Source organism: Mustelus asterias, chromosome 8, assembly GCF_964213995.1.
Source record: "Mustelus asterias chromosome 8, sMusAst1.hap1.1, whole genome shotgun sequence".
Lineage (NCBI taxonomy): Eukaryota > Metazoa > Chordata > Chondrichthyes > Carcharhiniformes > Triakidae > Mustelus > Mustelus asterias.
The window spans coordinates 13749685-13767776 of record NC_135808.1 but is presented as its reverse complement, the minus strand read 5'-3'; the positions used below and the strand labels follow the sequence as shown (position 1 = coordinate 13767776).

General features: G+C 43.6%; 1 protein-coding gene and 1 long non-coding RNA gene across 2 annotated transcripts in view; one reads left to right on the top strand and one right to left on the bottom strand.

The window, feature by feature from the left end:
* LOC144496867 (uncharacterized) overlaps positions 1-18092 on the bottom strand; it is an 825626-nt gene that overhangs the window by 35721 nt on the left and 771813 nt on the right. The window lies entirely within an intron of this gene.
* Positions 15499-18092, top strand: part of LOC144496862 (zinc-binding protein A33-like) — a 28033-nt gene continuing 25439 nt past the window's right edge. Inside the window, exon 1 of the mRNA XM_078217432.1 lies at positions 15499-15630. The gene's annotated coding sequence lies outside the window, so the exon portion shown is untranslated. The remainder of the gene's footprint in view (positions 15631-18092) is intronic.

The window sequence follows — 18092 nt, the reverse complement described above, 5'->3', positions numbered from 1 at the left end:
GGTGGTAACCACTTTCCTCCAAACGCTTCTTAAAACCAACCTCTTTAACCAAGTTTATAGTCACCTGTCCAAATACTTCTGATTGGCTCAGAGTCAAATTCTGTCTAATAACTCCACGGAGAAGAATCTTTGACATAAGTCAGAACTATTGTTGTTTTTAGGGAAATTCCAAGAGTAAATGGGCATGGACTCAAGTCTAAATCTGTTAAACTCTTTTTGCATGTAACATCGTCCCTTTGTCATTTAATCACTTCTGCCCTCCATTATATCAGACAGTTTTGCTACAACATTTTCTTACCTCTGTATCCCCATCTTCTTCCACTTATGCCTTACAAACTGCTCATCTCCAGTATTTTCCAGTTCTGTTATTTCATAGAATCATAGAACCCTACAGTGCAGAAAGAGGCCATTTGGCCCATCGAGTCTGCACCGACCACAATCCCACCCAGGCCCTACCCCCATATCCCTACATTTCACCTCCATTGTGGCTCAGTGGGTAGTACAATCAGTTCTGAAGCGCAGTGTTTCAGGCTCAAGGCCCACTCCAGGACTTGAACACAAAACTCAAGACTAACACTCCAGTGTAGTGCTGAGGGAGCATTGCTGGTGGTTCTATCTTTTGGACGAGACCTGGCAAAGAAAGGCCACATCTGTCTGCTGAATTGAGCTTTTAAAAGTTCAAATGGTGACCATTAAAAGTAAAAATTATGGCCATGAAAGCATTGTCAAATGACATAAAGTCCCATCTGGTTCCTCTGATTTCCTTAGCTGGTCTGGCCTAGATGTCACTCAGTTAGAGATGAACAATAAATTTTTGCCCTGCCAGTGACAGCCTCATAGAAAATAGAACCATAGAACCATAGAAAATTACAGCTCAGAAACAGGCCTTTTGGCCCTTCTTGTCTGTGCCAAATCATTTTTTGCCTAGTCCCACTGACCTAGTCCCACACCCCTCTCATCCATGAACCCGTCCAAGTTTTTCTCAAATGTTAAAAGTGACCCCGCATTTACCACTTTATCCGGCAGCTCATTCCACACTCCCACCACTCTCTGCGTGAAGAAGCCCCCCCTAATATTCCCTTTAAACTTTTCTCCTTTCACCCTTAACCTATGCCCTCTGGTTTTTTTCTCCCCTAGCCTCAGCGGAAAAAGCCTGCTTGCATTCACTCTATCTATACCCATCAAAATCTTATACACCTCTATCAAATCTCCCCTCAATCTTCTACGCTCCAGGGAATAAAGTCCCAACCTATTCAATCTCTCTCTGTAACTCAGCTTCTCAAGTCCCGGCAACATCCTTGTGAACCTTCTCTGCACTCTTTCAACCTTATTTACATCCTTCCTGTAACTAGGTGACCAAAACTGTACACAATACTCCAAATTCGGCCTCATCAATGCCTTATATAACCTTACCATAACACTCCAACTTTTATGCTCGATACTCCGATTTATAAAGGCCAATGTACCAAAGGCACTCTTTACGACCCTATCCACCTGTGACGTCACTTTTAGGGAATTCTGTACCTGTATTCCCAGATCCCTCTGTTCAACTGCACTCTTCAGAGTCCTACCATTTACCCTGTACGTTCTACTTTGGTTTGCCTCGTACATCTCGTGAATGAAAAAAAACCTCAAAGATAATGTTGCATTATTTTGAAGAAAATTATTCCTGGCCAATTATCCCTTGTACAACATCACAAAAACAGATTCTCTGGTCATTATCACATTGTTATTTGTGGCAGTTTACTGATTGCAAATGAGCTGCCACATTTCCTACATTATAACAGGATCTACACTTCAAAACGTGACTGTAAAGCACTTTAAGATATCCAGTAGCCATGCCAAGCACTATATAAATTCAAGTCTTTCTTTCTTCATTCTCATGAGAGGTCATTGATATTTTAAAAGAGGATGGATATTGGAGGTGTGTTCACTACTAAAAAAGACAAGAGATGTTTCGAATTTAGTAGAGGTTTAGTCATTAGATTGTTAGTTATGTGTAATGATCAAGTAATGGAAGTGTATTAATCAATTAACCAAACATGATAACAAAGAACAAAGAAAATTACAGCACAGGAACGGGTACTTCTGCCCTCCAAGCCTGCACCGACCATGCTGCCCGACTGAACTAAAACCCTCTACCCTTCTGGGGACCATACCCCTCTATTCCCATTCTATTCAAGTATTTGTCCAGATGCCCCTTAAAACTCACTATCGTATCTGCTTCCACTACCTCCCCTAGCAGCGAGTTACCAGACATCCACCACCCTCTGTGTAAAAAACTTGCCTTGTACCTCCTTCAAACCTTGCCCCTTGCACCTTAAACCTATGCCCCCTAGCAATTGACTCTTCCACCATGGGAAAAAGCTTCTGACTACCCACTCTGTCCATGCCGCTCATAATCTTGTAGACTTCTATCAGGTCGCCCATCAACCTCTGTCGTTCCAGTGAGAATAAACCAAGTTTCTCCAACCTCTCCTCATAGCTAATGCCCTCCATACCAGGCAACATCCTGGTAAATCTTTTCTGTACCCTCTCCAAAGCCTCAACATCTTTCTGGTAGTGTGGGACCAGAATTGAACACTATATTCCAAGTGCGGCCTAACTAAGGTTCTATAAAGCTGCAACATGACTTGCCAATTTTTAAACTCAATGCCCCGGCCGATGAAGGCAAGCATGCCGTATGCCTTCCTGACTACCTTCTCCACCTACGTTGCCACTTTCACTGACCTGTGTCACTGTGTCACAATTCTACTGAATTGTGGCCAATGCAGTAGACTAGCATTTCTCATGGCCATTCTCTTCTTCATTGTCAAATCCATAGTTAGAAGTTTAACAACACCAGGTTAAACTTGTTGTTAAACTTCTTACTGTGTTTACCCCAGTCCAACGCCGGCATCTCCACATCAAATCCATAGTTGACAAGTGAGAAACACCACGTGGCCCTAAGCCAGTGCTCTGACGTTAGTCAAGGCTAATTGGATTTGAGTACTATATAGAGCTGTGATACTCCCCAACAATTAAAACTTATCAGTTAGAATTCCTATCATGTGAAGTAAAACAGCTGGACAGTTTTGAACAGTTAGTCCTATTTCCTGAGAATTAATTTAATCCTTTTAACTTGCAGTATCATAAAAAGAGAAGCAGGCACTTAATATTCTGTGACCAGTCCTTGTAGCTATGTAGTTCTTGAGAACTTTATTCCTGATGGAGACACTAGGCCAGATTTTATGGCCGTGCTCACCCCAAAACAGTAAAGTCCTTCCCGAGGTCAATGCTCCCTGTCCGCTACAATTCTCATGGTGAGCAGGATGGGGAAAACCCCCAGAATGTAATATGCTGCATCTTTTATGTGTACCCTGTTACCACAGCTTTAACAGACCAATCACTTTTAAGCACTGATTTTATATGCATTTTAATTAGACCTTATTCAATTTCTGTAACCTTGTAATTTCTGGCAGGCTATGCACCATTCTGTACTCTTGCTATTTTTAATTATTGAGAATTGGCAGATACTACATATCATTGTAAAGCTGTTGTCATAACCAAAACATATTTATAGGCACCTGCCCCACTGAGAATTCTGCAGAATACTGATATATCAATTAGTTATTTGGAACCAAGAGTCCAAATGTTAATCATTACAGCTGATATCGCATGCTCTTTTAAATCAAATAAGAAGACACTGAAACTACCCTGTTACCTTGGTAGAAAATCATAAAATTTAATGAAGTTACAGAAGAAGCTACAATTACATAGGACTTAGGAGCAGGAGTAGGCCATTCAACCCTCTGTGTCTGCTCTGCCGTCCAAAAAGATCTTGGCTGATTTGGCTGCGATTTCAACTCCAATTTTCTGTCTGTCCCTCAAAACCCTGGACTCCCTTGTTGATCAAAAATCTGTCTAACTCTTCCTTGAATAAATACAATGACCCACCCTCCACTGCTTCCTGGGGGAGAGAATTCCACAGACTAACAACCCTGAGAGAAAAAAAATTCTCTTCACCTCTGTCTTAAATGATAGATTTATCAATCTTAAACTGTGTCCCCTGGTTCTAGTCTTTCTCACCAGGGCAAATATCTGGTATCAACTCTATCAAATCCCCTCACTATCTCACATGTTTGACTCACACCACCTCTAATTCCTCTGAACTCCAATGGATATAGGCTCAACCTGCCCAACTTTTCTTCATAAGATAAGCCCCTGATCCCAGGAATCAGTCGTGAAACTACTCTGAAATGCTTCTAAAGCAATTACACCTTATTTCAAATAAAGGTCTGAAATCTCCGATGTCCTATGCCGCACCACGTTGCCAACGAGAACTAAGAATTTGGTGCTCAGCCAAATCTCCATTTACAGCAGCGGGACCAGAGAATCCCAGCTGCAGACGAGCTCAGTGAATCCCAGCCAAGGTGAGCAAGGGTGGGATTTGCAGACTCTCTACCTCCTCTTGGTAACTTATTCTCCTGCTTATATTGGTGTCATCATCAAATTTAGCTGCCACATATTTGGTCCCTTCATCCAAATCACTGATATAGATTGTAAATAGTTGGGACCCCAGCACTGATCTCTGTGGCACCCTGCTTGTCACAGCTTTCCAACACAAAAAAACCCATTTATGCCTACCCTCTGCTTCCTGTTAGCCAACCAATCCTTTATTCATGCCAATAAACTATCCCTGACACCACACCGACAGGCTTCCCTTTAACCACTTTGCATATTACTCCTTCAAAAAACTATGAGAAATTAGTTTAACTCAATTTCCCTTTCACAAACCCATGTTGGCTCTGTCTGATCAAATTATGATTTTCTAAGTACCCTGTTGTGACCTCCTTAATAATGGATTCTAAAAAATTCCATATGACAGATGTTAGGCCATAAGGAAAACTACAGAAAATGCTCTATTGAGAGGCATGGTTCCACAAATAATTGACATATTACAGTCAGGGATCAACTGGAAATGACATCAATGGATGACCATGACTCTCGAGAAACCAGTCAGAAGCTGATCATGCTCCATCTAAACCAATCAGGGACAGATCACTTTCTGCCTAAGCCAAGCACAATTCAGGAACATCACTGACCATGCACATGGTTTGTGGTTTCGAAAGAGTTAAAAAAGACACCAGCTTTGAGCTGCCAAATGAGTGCTGAATTTGAAGAGTGAGCTGTTTTCTAGCTGGGAGCGGAAGGTCACAGGACTGACCGAGAGAGAGAGAGAGAAGACCATGTGCCTCACGCCCCATGCTAAATCGGGAAGGAAGAACCGCATTGAGCCAGTAAAGTCACTGAGTAGCATGTAGATTATTACTTCTTTTGCTTAATAAATGTTTCCTGAGTTACACTACTAATTTGTCTCCTAATTGTCTGAATGGTTAGTCTCAGAATAACTAATGAATATTGAGTGAGTGCAGACTCTCAGATTTGGAGGTTAAGCACAAACAAAGAAACTTACAATGCGCAACACCAGAAAAGTAGATTAGGATTCTGCAGGTTGTCAAGGACAGAATGCACACTTCAGAAAAAAAATAGAATCAACATTTATGAAGCATCTTTCACAGCCTCAGAGGAGGATTCAATTGAATTTTACAGCTAATATTGTACTATTGAAGTGCAGTTATGGTTGTATTGTAGTGAGATATCTGGCAGTCAATTTGTGTGCAACAGGTTTTGCAAATAGTGTGGGGGTCAAGGTCAAGCAATGGAGGCTGATGGAATTCAATGGGTAACTCTTCTGTCCCTGAGCCAAAAACCATGGGTTCAAGTCCCACCAAGGACGTGTTGACTATGTTAGAAACCAGTCACTGGTACAGGCAAACTTGTATGTACCTGGGCCAGTCACAAACCTGGCTAAATGGGTATGGTTATTGGTAGGAAGGGCATCTGGTTGTGAAAGTCAAAGAAATGGAGGGTGACCACCAGTATTCCAATGATCCCATGTAACATGGGACAGGAAAGATTTCATGCTTTCTTTTCCTGAGTAGGGACCTCAAATGGAATATCATCATTTATTGCAAGGGGAATGGAACATAAAAGTAAGGGTGTTTTGCGACAGTTGAATAAGGTGTTGGTGAGAGAACAGCTGGAATTCTCCGAGGTTGTGCACCCGCCAATGTTGTCAGCGAGAACAGAGAATTTGGCACTGAGCCAAATCTCCATTCACTGCAGCGGGATCGGAGAATCCCAGCCATGGGCGGGCTTGGAGAATCCCGGCCCACATCGAGAGTACTGTTTACAGTTTTGGTCTCTTTACTAGAGAAAGGGTATTCCCATTAGAAGCAGTTCCGAGAAGGTTCACCTTAGTGACTCTTGGGATGACGGGGTTATCGTATCAAGAAAGTTTGGACACGTTGGAGGTGAATCCAATGGAGTATGGAAAAATGTGAGGTGACTTACTGGAACGTAACCCAAATGAGGGGAATTGACAAGAGGGATACTGGAAGGATTTCTTTTCCCTTGTGGGAGAGACTAAAACTAAGTGACACATTTTAAAGTGAAGGGATCTCCCAATTAAGGTGGAGATAAGGAGAATTTTTTTCTCTCAGAGCATCATTGATCTTTGGCATTCTCTACCGTAGAGAGAATCGGAGACAGGAGTCTTCGGTTATTTTTAAGGCTAAGTTAAGATTCTTGATTGAAAAGGGAGTTCAAGGTTAAAGTGGGTATTCAGGAAAGTAGAACTGTGGTCTCAATCAGATCAGCCAAACTCTTAACAAATGATGGAACAGGTTTGAGGGGATGAATGACTTACTCCAGTTTCCAATTCATTTGTACTTTCATATAATTCCTTCCAGTTCAGAGATAAATTTGGGCCAGGCGATCAGGAGCAACTCTCTGGACCGTCATTGAATTATATCCTTTATCTCTATCTGAGAGACTAGGTAAAATGCCACATTCCAAAAAAAGGCCACTCTGATAATGCAGCTTATTGCATTCCCAAAGGTACTCCAGGAATAAGCACTCTCATGACAGGAAGTGGTACTCCAGTGTTTAGCACTCCAATGAGGGGAAGCGGCACTCCAGTACTTAGCACTCTCATGACGGGAAGCGGTACTCCAGTGTTTAGCACTCTAATGAGGGGAAGCAGTACTCCAGTACTTAGCACTCTCATGACGGGAAGCGGTACTCCAGTACTGCAGTGGAATGCCAGCCTAGATTTGCTACTCAGGTGTTTGAAGTGAAACCTAAAAGGGAATGAATTTCCATAGGTGTTTTCCTGTTTATCCGAGGGTTGATCAATGAAAGAGCATCTGAAACCCCAAAGATCACACTCCTTGATTTCCCCAGTTGATTTTTTTTCACCAAAAGCCTCTTCTTCCAAATAGGAGCCTTATATGACTCAAAACACTACTGTTTCTCTCTCTCTCAGATGCTGTCTAACCTGCTAAACTTTTTCAGCATTTTCTATTTATGTTTCAGGTTTCTAACATCATGCAGTCTTGTGCATTTGTACCCTGATAAAAGAGACATGCTCTCAAAGTTTTGTGTCTTGGACTCATCAGGACAAACACAAGAATGTCAAAGTTCAACAATTTATACTGCATGAGAAAAGGGTGCTGATTGGTTGGCAAGTCAACTCTAATTGAAGTGGTTGCCAAAGAGAATGTGCCGAGGAGCAACAGATTGTAAGATTTTAGGGTTCAGGAGCTACAGATGCTTAAGATAAGGATTAAGATTCATAAGTAATTTTAAGGCAGTTTATTAAGTTTATTGAGACATCACAGTGGAGATACGATGCATTAGCTAAATAGACAAGAAAAATATACAACCCATGACAGTGGAGAATGATTCCCAAAGATTCCATCATTCATCTAAAGAGGACGAATGCCTGATGAGGACTTCCCCCTCCCTGTCCCCTGCCGCCCAAAATCACCAAGCTCTCGCTAATATACTTTAGTTCCAGGGGCTGATGGTTTACCCTATGTCAATCACATGTTTGAACCTTTCTACCATTTAATTCAGGACAGGGACCCAGGATGGTCACCTTCCCCTGTCGATCATTTAGCTCAAGGTCATTCTTTTAAGTTTACCTCATGCCATTTCATAGCCACCAAACACTTATTGGTCCCTTGTTTAAGTGATCATTCTCCATGTGCGTCCCTGGATAGTGAATAACATATTCAATGTTGTAACATTCAGAGCCGAGCATCTACCTCTATTTAACTTGAGGAGGGTGAGACTTAGCAACAAGAAGTGGGATTGCAACACAGCATGCCCTTGGCAGCAGGGAGCGGTACTGCAGCAGGGCAAGATCATTGGCAGCAGATGTTGGTAGTGTAGTATGGCAAGATCCTTGGTATTAGTAAGCAGAACTACAGCATTGAAAGCACTCTTGATAGCAAAGAGCAGTACTGCAGTATTACAGCATCCTTTGCAGCAGTAAGCTACACTGCAGCACTGAGCACTCTTGTGACGGGAAGTGGTACTCCAGGAATAAGCACTCTCGTGACAGGATTTTGATTTTGACTTGATTTGATTTATTATTGTCACATGTATTGACATACAGTGAAAAGTATTGTTTCTTGTGCGCTATGCAGAAAAAACATACCGTTCATAGAGAAGGAAACGAGAGACTGCAGAATGTAGTGTTACAGTCATAGCTAGAGTGTAGAGAAAGATCAACTTAATGCGAGGTAGGTCCATTCAAAAGTCTGATAGCAGCAGGGAAGAAGCTGTCCTTGAGTCGGTTGGTACGTGACCACAGACTTTTGTATCTTTCTCCCGAAGGAAAAAGGTGGAAGAGAGAATGTCCGGGGTGGGTGGGGTCCTTAATTATGCTGGCTGCTTTGCCGAGGCAGCGGGAAGTGTAGACAGAATCAATGGGTAGGAGGCTGGTTTGCGTGATGGATCGGGCTATGTTCAAAACCTTTTGTAGTTCCTTGCGGTCTTGGGCAGAGCAGGAGCCATACCATGTTGTGATACAACCAGAAAGAATGCTTTCTATGGTGCATCTGTAAACGTTGGTGAGAGTTGTAGCTGACATGCCAAATTTCCTTAGTCTTCTGAGAAAGTAGAGGCATTGGTGGGCTTTCTTAACTGTAGTGTCAGCATGGGTGGACTAGGACAGGTTGTTGGTGATCTGGACACCTAAAAACTTGAAGCTCTCAGCCCTTTCTATTTCATTTCCATTGATGTAGACAGGGGCATGTTCTCCTTTACGCTTCCTGAAGTCGATGACAATCTCCTTCATTTTGTTGACATTGAGGGAGAGATTATTGTTGGTGCACCAGTTCACCAGATTCGCTATCTCATTCCTGTACTCTGTCTCATCATTGTTTGAGATCCAACCCACTACGGTGGTGTTGTCAGCAAACTTGAAAATCGAATTGGAGGGGAATTTGGCCGCACAGTCATTGATGTATAAGGAGAAGAGTAGGGGGCTGAGAACACAGCCTGGTGGGGCACCGATGTTGAGGATGATTGTGGAGGAGGTGTTGTTGCCTTTCCTTACTGATTGTGATCTGTGATCCAGTCGCAGAGGGAGGTATCAAGGCCCAGACCATGGAGTTTGGAGCTGAGTTTCATGGGAAAAATAGTGTTGAAGGCTGAGCTGTAGTCAATAAATAGGAGTCTGACATAGGTGTCCTTGTTATCTAAGTGTCCCAGGGTTGAGTGCAGGGCCAGGGAAATGGCGTCTACTGTGGACCTGTTGCGGCAGTCGGCAAACTGTATTGGATCCAGGTAGTCCGGGAGGCTGGAATTGATTCGTGCCATGACTAACCTTTCGAAGCACTTCATAATGATGGATGTCAGAGCCACCAGCCGACAGTCATTAAGGCACGCTGCTTGGTTTTTCTTAGGTACCAGGATGATGGTCATCTTTTTGAAGCAGTTAGGGATCTCGGATTGTTGTAAAGAGAGGTTGAAGATGTCTGTGAATACCTCCGCCAGCTGATCTGCGTAGGATCTGAGTGCACGTCCGGGTACCCCATCCGGGCCAGTTGCTTTCAATGGGTTGACCTTCAAGAAAGCTGCTCTGACATCTGCAATGGTGACCCCAGAAACAGGTTCATCCAGGGCTTCCAGGGTTGAGGGCTTGCTCTCGCTCACCTCTTGCTCAAAACGGACGTAGAATACATTGAGCTCATCAGGGAGAGGTGTGTTGGAGCCGGTGATTTTACATGCCTTCATCTTGTAAGTGGAAGTGGTACTCCAGTGCTTAGCATTCTAATGAAGAGAAGAAGTACTCCAGTACTTAGCACTCGCGTGACGGGAAGCGGCACTCCAGTACTTAGCACCCTCATGAGGGGAAGCGGCATTCCAGTACTTAGCACTCGCGTGACGGGAAGCGGTAAACAAGTTTTTGACACTCTTGTGGCAGGAAACAGTACTCCTGTACTTAGCACACTTATGGCAGGAAGCAGTACTCCAGTGGTATGATAATCTCCAGGATTTGAATCTCCAGGACAGAAGATTGGAGAGTGGCAAATGTTGTGTCTTTGTTTAAAAAGCGCTGCAGGGAAAAACCTGGGAAACAGGGCAGTGAGCCTCACGTCTGTGGTGGGTAAATTGTTGGAAGGTATTTGAGAGACAGGATCCACAGGCATTTAGAGATGCAAGGACTGATTAGGGACAGTCAGCATGGCTTTGTGAGTGGAAAATCATGTCTCACAAATTTAATTGAGTATTTTGAAGGGGTAACCAAGAAGGTAGATGAGGGCAGTGCAGTTGATGTTGTCTCCATGGACTTTAGCAAGGCCTTTGGCATGGTACCACATGGTAGGTTGTTGCATAAAGTTAAATCTCACGGGATCCAGGGTGAGGTATCTAAATGGATACAAAACTGACTGCTTGACAGAAGCCAGAGGGTGGTTGTAGAGAGTTTTTTTCAAACTGGAGGCCTGTGACCAGCGGTGTGCCTCAGGGATCAGTGCTGGCCCACTGTTATGTGTCATTTATATTAATGATTTGGATGAGAATATAGGGGCCATGGTTAGTAAGTTTGCAGGTGACACCAAGATTGGTGGCATAGTGGACAGTGAAGAAAGTGATCTCCAATTGCAACGGGATCTTGATCAATTGGGCCAGTGGGCTGACGAATGGCAGACGGAGTTTAATTTAGACAAATGCGAGGTGATGAATTTTGGTAGATTGAACAAGGGCAGGACTTACAGAGTTAATGGTAGGGCATTGGGGAGAGTTACAGAACAAAGAGATCTAGCTTCTTGAAAGTGGAGTCACAGGTGGACAGAGTGGTGAAGAAGGCATTCGACATGCTTGGTTTCATCAGTCAGAACATTGAATACAGGAGTTGGGACGTCTTGTTAAAGTTGTACAAGACATTGGTAAGGCCACACTTGTAATACTGTGTGCAATTCTGGTCACCCTATTATAGAAAGGATATTATTAAACTAGAAAGAGTGCAGAAAAGATTTACTAGGATGCTACCGGGACTTGATGGATTGAGTTATAAGGAGAGGCTGAATAGACTGGGACTTTTTTCTCTAGACCGTAGGAGGCTGAGGGGTGGTCTATAAAATAATGAGGAGCATAGACAAGGTAGATAGTCAATATCTGTTCCCAAAGGTAGGGGAGTCTAAAACTAGAGAGCATAGGTTTAAGGTGAGAGGGGAGAGATACAAAAGTATCCAGAGGGGCAATTCTTTCACACAGAGGGTGGTGCGTATCTGGAACAAGCTGCCAGAGGTAGTAGTAGAGGCGGGTACAATTTTATCTTTTAAAAAGCATTTAGATAGTTACATGGGTAAAATGGGTTTAGAGGGATATGGGCCAAATGTGGGCAATTGGGATTAGCTTCGGGGTTTTAAAAAGAAAGGGCGGCACGGACAAGTTGGGCCGAAGGGCCGTTTCCATGCTGTAAACCTCTATGACTTCTAAGGAGAATCCTTAATTGATCTCCCTGTGGTACTCATAGAATACAAGTTCCCATTGTAACAGGCAATGGCCTACCCAGCTGGAACTCATTACCCGAGCCCTTGATAAGCAGACTCCAGAACAGATCTGGAGAGCGATGGTCCTGGATGGGACTCATGGATGTGTACCACAGGATTGTAGTTTTACTTCATGACTTACAATAAATGTCATTTCTTTCCAATTGGCTTCCTGCGTTACTACAATTTCTAAGTACTCATATGGCAGGAAGCGATACTCCCGTATTTAGTACTCTCGTGGCAGGAAACGATAATCAAGTATTTGACACTAATGTGATTGGAAGCAGTGCTCCAGTATTTAACATTTTTATGGTGAGAAACGGTACTCTACTACTTAATGCTTTCATGACAGGAAACCATACAGCAGCATGGCAGCATTCAGCGGGCAGGACCAATGCTGCAGCACGAAAGAAAAGGCGTGGGAATAATATTAAGTGAGTTGCTCATTTGCAGAGCTGGTGTAGACATGATCGGCCAAATGGTATCCTTCTGCACTGGCGGCACGGTAGCACAGTGGTTAGCACTGCTGCTTCACAGCTCCAAGGTCCTGGGTTCGACTCCCGGCTCGGGTCACTGTCTGTGTGGAGTTTGCACATTCTCCTCGTGTCTGCGTGGGTTTCCTCCCACAGTCCAAAGATGTGCGGGTTAGGTTGATTGGCCAGGTTAAAAAAAATTGCCCCTTAGAGTCCTGGGATGCGTAGGTTAGAGGGATTAGCGGGTAAATATGTGGGGGTAGGGCCTGGGTGGGATTGTGGTCGGTGCAGACTCGATGGGCCGAATGGCCTCCTTCTGCACTGTAGGGTTTCTATGTAACAATCCTGACATTTGGTGCTGATTTTATTGGCTGCAAGTCCCTCCATGCTCATGCTGTAGTTAAGAAAGCCCATCAAAGCCTCTACTTTCTCAAGAGACTAAGGAAATTTTGCATTTCCGCTACGACTCTCACCAACTTTTACAGATGCACAATAGAAAGCATTCTTTCTGGTTGTATCACAGCATGGTATGGTTCCTGCTCTGTCCAAGACTGCAAGAAACCACAAAGGGTTGCACTTCAGTCCATCACTCAAACCAGCCTCCTATCTATTGACTCTGTCTTAACTTCCCTCTGCCTCAGAAAAGCAGCCAGCATAATCAAAGACCCATGCACCTCGGACATACTCTCTTCCACCTTCTTCCATCGGGAAAAAGATACAAAAGTCTGAGGTTATATACCAACCAGCTCAAGAACAGCTTCTTCCCTGCTGCCATCAGACTTTTGAATGGACCTCCCATATATTAAGTTGATCCTTCTCGGGACCTGAGCTATGATTGTAACACTATACTCTGCACCCTCTCCTTTCTTTCTCTATGGATGGTATGCTTTGTCTGTAGAGCGCTGAAGAAACAATACTTTTCACTGTATCCTAATACATGTGACAATAATACAGGCAGTCCCCAGGTTACGAACGCCCTACTTACGAACGCCCGTACTTACGTACCGACCTCCGTAAAGCCTATTATTTAAAAAAATCAACTTACATACAATGGTTCGCACTAACGAATGGGCAGACTACATTGCGCGGCGCTCAAAACACTGCGTGTTTTCAGCGGTTCGTCGGCCCGAGGGAGAACAGCGCCACGTTGTCATCGCCATTTTAAGTGGGATCGCGTAAACGGTGTTGTGTGCGTTGTGTTTTGACTTAAAATCTTTTGCGTATTTACCCTCGTAATCATGGCTCCAAAGCGTAAATCTGATGCAAGTGATGGTGATGCATCGAAGAAAAGGAAAACGGTCATGATTGAAACAAAGTGGAAATAATAAAGCAATCAGAGAGATGTGAAATGCCAACAAACGTTGGAAAAGCGTTAGGCTACAGTCAGTCAACGATTGGGACAATTATAAAGGACAAGCGGAGAGTAATGGAGCATGTAAAAGGCTCTGTCCTGATGAAAGCGACAATTATCACTAAGCAACGCAGTGGTTTAATTATCGAAATGGAAAGGCTATTGGTAATTTGGTTAGAGGATCAAAATCAGCGTAATATTCCTATTAGCCTTGGCTTAGTGCAAGAAAAGGCTTGAAGCCTTTTCAGTGATTTAAAAGCTGCACGTGCAGCAAGTGAAGATGCTTGTGATGAAGAATTTGTTGCGAGTAGGGGTTGGTTCAAGCATTTCAGAGGGAGGGTAAATTTACACAATGTTAATGCGCAAGGTGAAGCAGCAAGTGCCGATGTAAGTGCAGCGAGAGAGTTTCCTGAAACGTTGGAAAAAATTATTGAGGAGGGAGGTTATGTGCCTGAGCAAATATTTAATGTAGACGAGACTGGCTTATTTTGGAAAAAAATGCCTGAAAGGACATACATTTCAAAAGAGGAAAAAACTGTTCCAGGGCAGAAGGCATTCAAGGATAGGTTAACCGTTATTGCTTGGTGGTAACGCATCCAGAGATTGCAAGCTTAAGCCTATGCTTGTGTATCGCTCCCTAAATCTGAGGGCACTTAGCCGAATCATCAAGGCATCTCTTCCCGTTATTTGGAAGGAGTGTGGAACAAATTGTGCCCCCAATTCGCACATGGTTTTAAGGGGTTTACAGCTGAGGACATCGCCGAAGGCAGGCAAGCTGTGGTTGATATTGGTAATAATCAACTGCAGTTAGACATAAATGAAGACGATGTCTTAGACTTGCTTGAATCCCATGCCGAAGAACTGACCAATGAGGACCTTATGGAGCTGGAGCAGCAGATGATAGCATTTGAGGAAGAAGTCCGGGATGTAGAAACCCCAGAACCCAAGAAGTTTCTGATGAAGGAGTTAGATGAAGCCTTTCGTCTCATTGAAGCAGGGATGAGCAAGATCCTAATGCAGAGAGGTTCACCAAGGTTTACCGGATAGTTACCGAGGGCCTCAGCTGCTAAAAGGCCATTTATAATGAGAAAAAGAAAAGCTCTGTTCAAGCCTCCCTTGATGTTTACTTTAAGAAATTACTTTAATGTTTTTTATACTGTATCTACAAACACACATATAAATATAAAAATAATCCAAGTTTTGTGTCATTTCCATTTATTATTACTGTATTATTATATTTAAAATGTTTTAGGTAAAATATATACTATATACTAAGACAAACATTTGACTAATTGACGCTAGATGTGAACCGTACGTAACTGTTCCGACTTACATACAAATTCGACTTACAGACAGACTTAAAAACGGAACTCGTTCGTAACCCAGGGACTGCCTGTAAATCAAATCAATCTGTATTGTACCTTCAACTACAGCGCCCTTGGCTGCAGTGAGCGGTACAGCAGCACGGCAGCGCCCTTAGTGACAGGACGTGGTACTGACACGCAGCAGCGCTCTTGGCGTCAGAAATCTGTGCTACAGCGTCTTTGGTGGCCGGGAGTGGTATTGCAGCACTCTTGGCAGAGTCGCCGGGAGGGGGGGAAGGGGCGGAATGCAGGGCGCGCTCAGTGACTGGAAGCGGGCATCGCAGCACCACGGCTCCTTTGGCGACTGAAATCGGTACTGCAGCACAGAAATCGGTGGTCGGCAGCTCTCTTGGCCTCTTTTAAGGGGCAGCTCTCTTGGTGACAGCAGGGACGGAGGTAGGACAGTGCTGTCAGTGGCCGGGGGCGGGACTGCAACACCATGAAACGCCGCCAATATCAGGGGGCGGAGGTTTGGTACCTTCCACAGATACGATAAAAAGTAAACGCGGTGTTAGTGAATGAAAGGAGTTTGTGCACAAAGGGAACTGAAGGTGAGTTTTAAGATCGCAGCCGTACATTAATACCGTGAACGTTTATTGGGTCAAAATGGGAAGAGAAAGTGAAGCAACTTTCCCTGTAGTTTACATAGTGCTGTGGAACATGGCGCGCAGTGAATCAGTGAAGGTGGCGGCCGCCCAGAGAATGGCTGCACGTCTGTCGGTGTCTGTGTGCCCTATTGATTTAAATCCACCTTCCAGGCCATTTCAAAATCTCCTTTTAAATCCAGAAACTTGTGATTTGTCTGCCAAAGTTTTTCCAAATGTGTCTAATGCCCAGAAACTGTGCAGAAAGCTGGTGATTTGTAAGCACCTACTGCAAAACTGGGGGGGGGGGGGGGGATAAATCAACGACAGGAGAAATTTTAAAATATATATATACATAAATAATTTTTGTTGAAATTGTGTGAAATGACCACGTAAACAGCAGCAACAAAACTCCAGAACTGAGCTGAGGCAAGTTTTCCTGTATTTCAGAGTCCAACCTCAAAGTAACAGTCTAATTGAAAAAATGAAGGCTGCTTTTAAATTTCACCTTTTCCCCACCAAAAAAAATGATTTGTCACTCATTTCATTTTACTGTAATAAATAAAAAAACGACACATGCAGGTAAGGGTAGCATCTATAGGAATGTGAGAAACCATTCACAGTTCATTCTGGTGGCTAACCTTCCATCACCACTTAGTGCAGTAGATTTTAAATAACATATATCAATAAATTAAGTGGTGATATAGTTGTATATGTGCTGATGACATTTAACAACTCTTGTGTGTTAAAATACCTCAAGTTGGAAACCGTAGCTGTGAGGGGTTACTTGCTTCTGGGGGCATTATTTTTACTGGAGGGAAGGCCGAGATGAGATTGAATGAAGGCTTCTAAAATTATGAAATGTTTAAACAGAGAGAATGAGGAGACTGATTTGATTTATTATTGTCATTTGTATTAGTATACAGTGAAAAGTATTGCTTCTTGTGCCCTATACAGACAAAACATATCATACATAAAGAAGGAAAGGAGAGAGTGTAGAATGCAGTGTTACAGTTATAGCTAGCGTGTAGAGAAAGATCAACTTAATGCGAGATAGGTCATGGATGGCATGGACAAGTTGGGCCGAAGGGCCTGTTTCCATGCTGTAAACCTCTACGACTCTATTCGAAAGTCTGATGGCAGCAGGGAAGAAGCTGTTCTTGAGTTGATCGGCATGTGTCTCAGACTTTTATATTTTTTTCCCGAGTGAAGAAGGTGGAAGAGAGTGTGTCTGGGGTGCGTGGGGTCCTTAATTACACTGGCTGCTTTTCCGAGGCAGTGGGAAGTGTATGCAGAGTCAATGGATGGGAGGCTGGTTTGAATGATGGACTGGGCTTCATAGTTTCTTGCGGTCTTGGATAGAGCAGGAGCCATGCCAAGCTGTGATACAACCAGAAAGAATGCTTTCTATGGTACATCTATAAAAGTTGGTGAGAGATGTAGTGGACATGCAAAATTTCCTAGTCTTCTGAGAAAGTAGAGACATTGGTGGGCTTTCTTAACTATAGCGTCGGCATGGAGGGACCAGGACAGGTTGTTGGTGATCTGGACACCTAAAAACTTGAAGCTCTCGATCATTTCTACTTCATTCACATTGATGTAGACAGGGGCATGTTCCTGAAGTCGATGACAATCTCCTTCGTTTTGTTGACATTGAGGGAGAGATTATTGTCGCTGCACCAGTTCACCAGATTCTCGATCTCTTTCCCGTACTCCGTCTCGTCATTGTTTGAGATCTGACCCGCTACGGTGGTGTCATCAGCAAACTGGAAAATCAAGTTGGAGGGGAATTTGGCCACACAGTCATAGGTGTATAAGGAGTATAGTAAGGGGCTGAGAACACAGCTTTGAGGATGATCATGGAGGAGGTGTTGTTGCCTATCCTTACTGACTGCGGTCTGTGAGTTAGGAAATTCAGGATCCAGTTACAGAGGGAGGAGCCGAGGCCCAGGCCACGGAGTTTGGAGCTGAGTTTCGTAGGAATAATGGTGTTAAAGGCTGAGCTGCAGTTGATAAATAGAAGTCTGGCGTAGGTGTCTTTGTTATCTAGCTGTTCCAGGGTTGAGTGCAGGGCCAGGGAGATGGCGTCTGCTGTGGACCTGTTGCGGTGGTAGATGAACTGTAGTGGATCCAGGCAATCGGGGAAACTGGAATTGATTCGTGCCATGACTAACTTTTTGATGCACTTCATAATGATGGATGTCAGGGCCACCGAATGATAGTCATTAAGGCACGCTATCTGGCTTTTCTTTGGTACTGGGATGACTGTTTCTTCTGTTGGGATGTCAATTGAAAACTATTAATAGAGTAAATGTATCTATGTAGAGAGATGTTGGAGTATAGAGTCCTTTACCACAGGGAGAGAGAGGTTGAAGCAGAGACCATGCATCTTAGGACAATTAATATAAATATCCAAAGCGGTGAAAGAA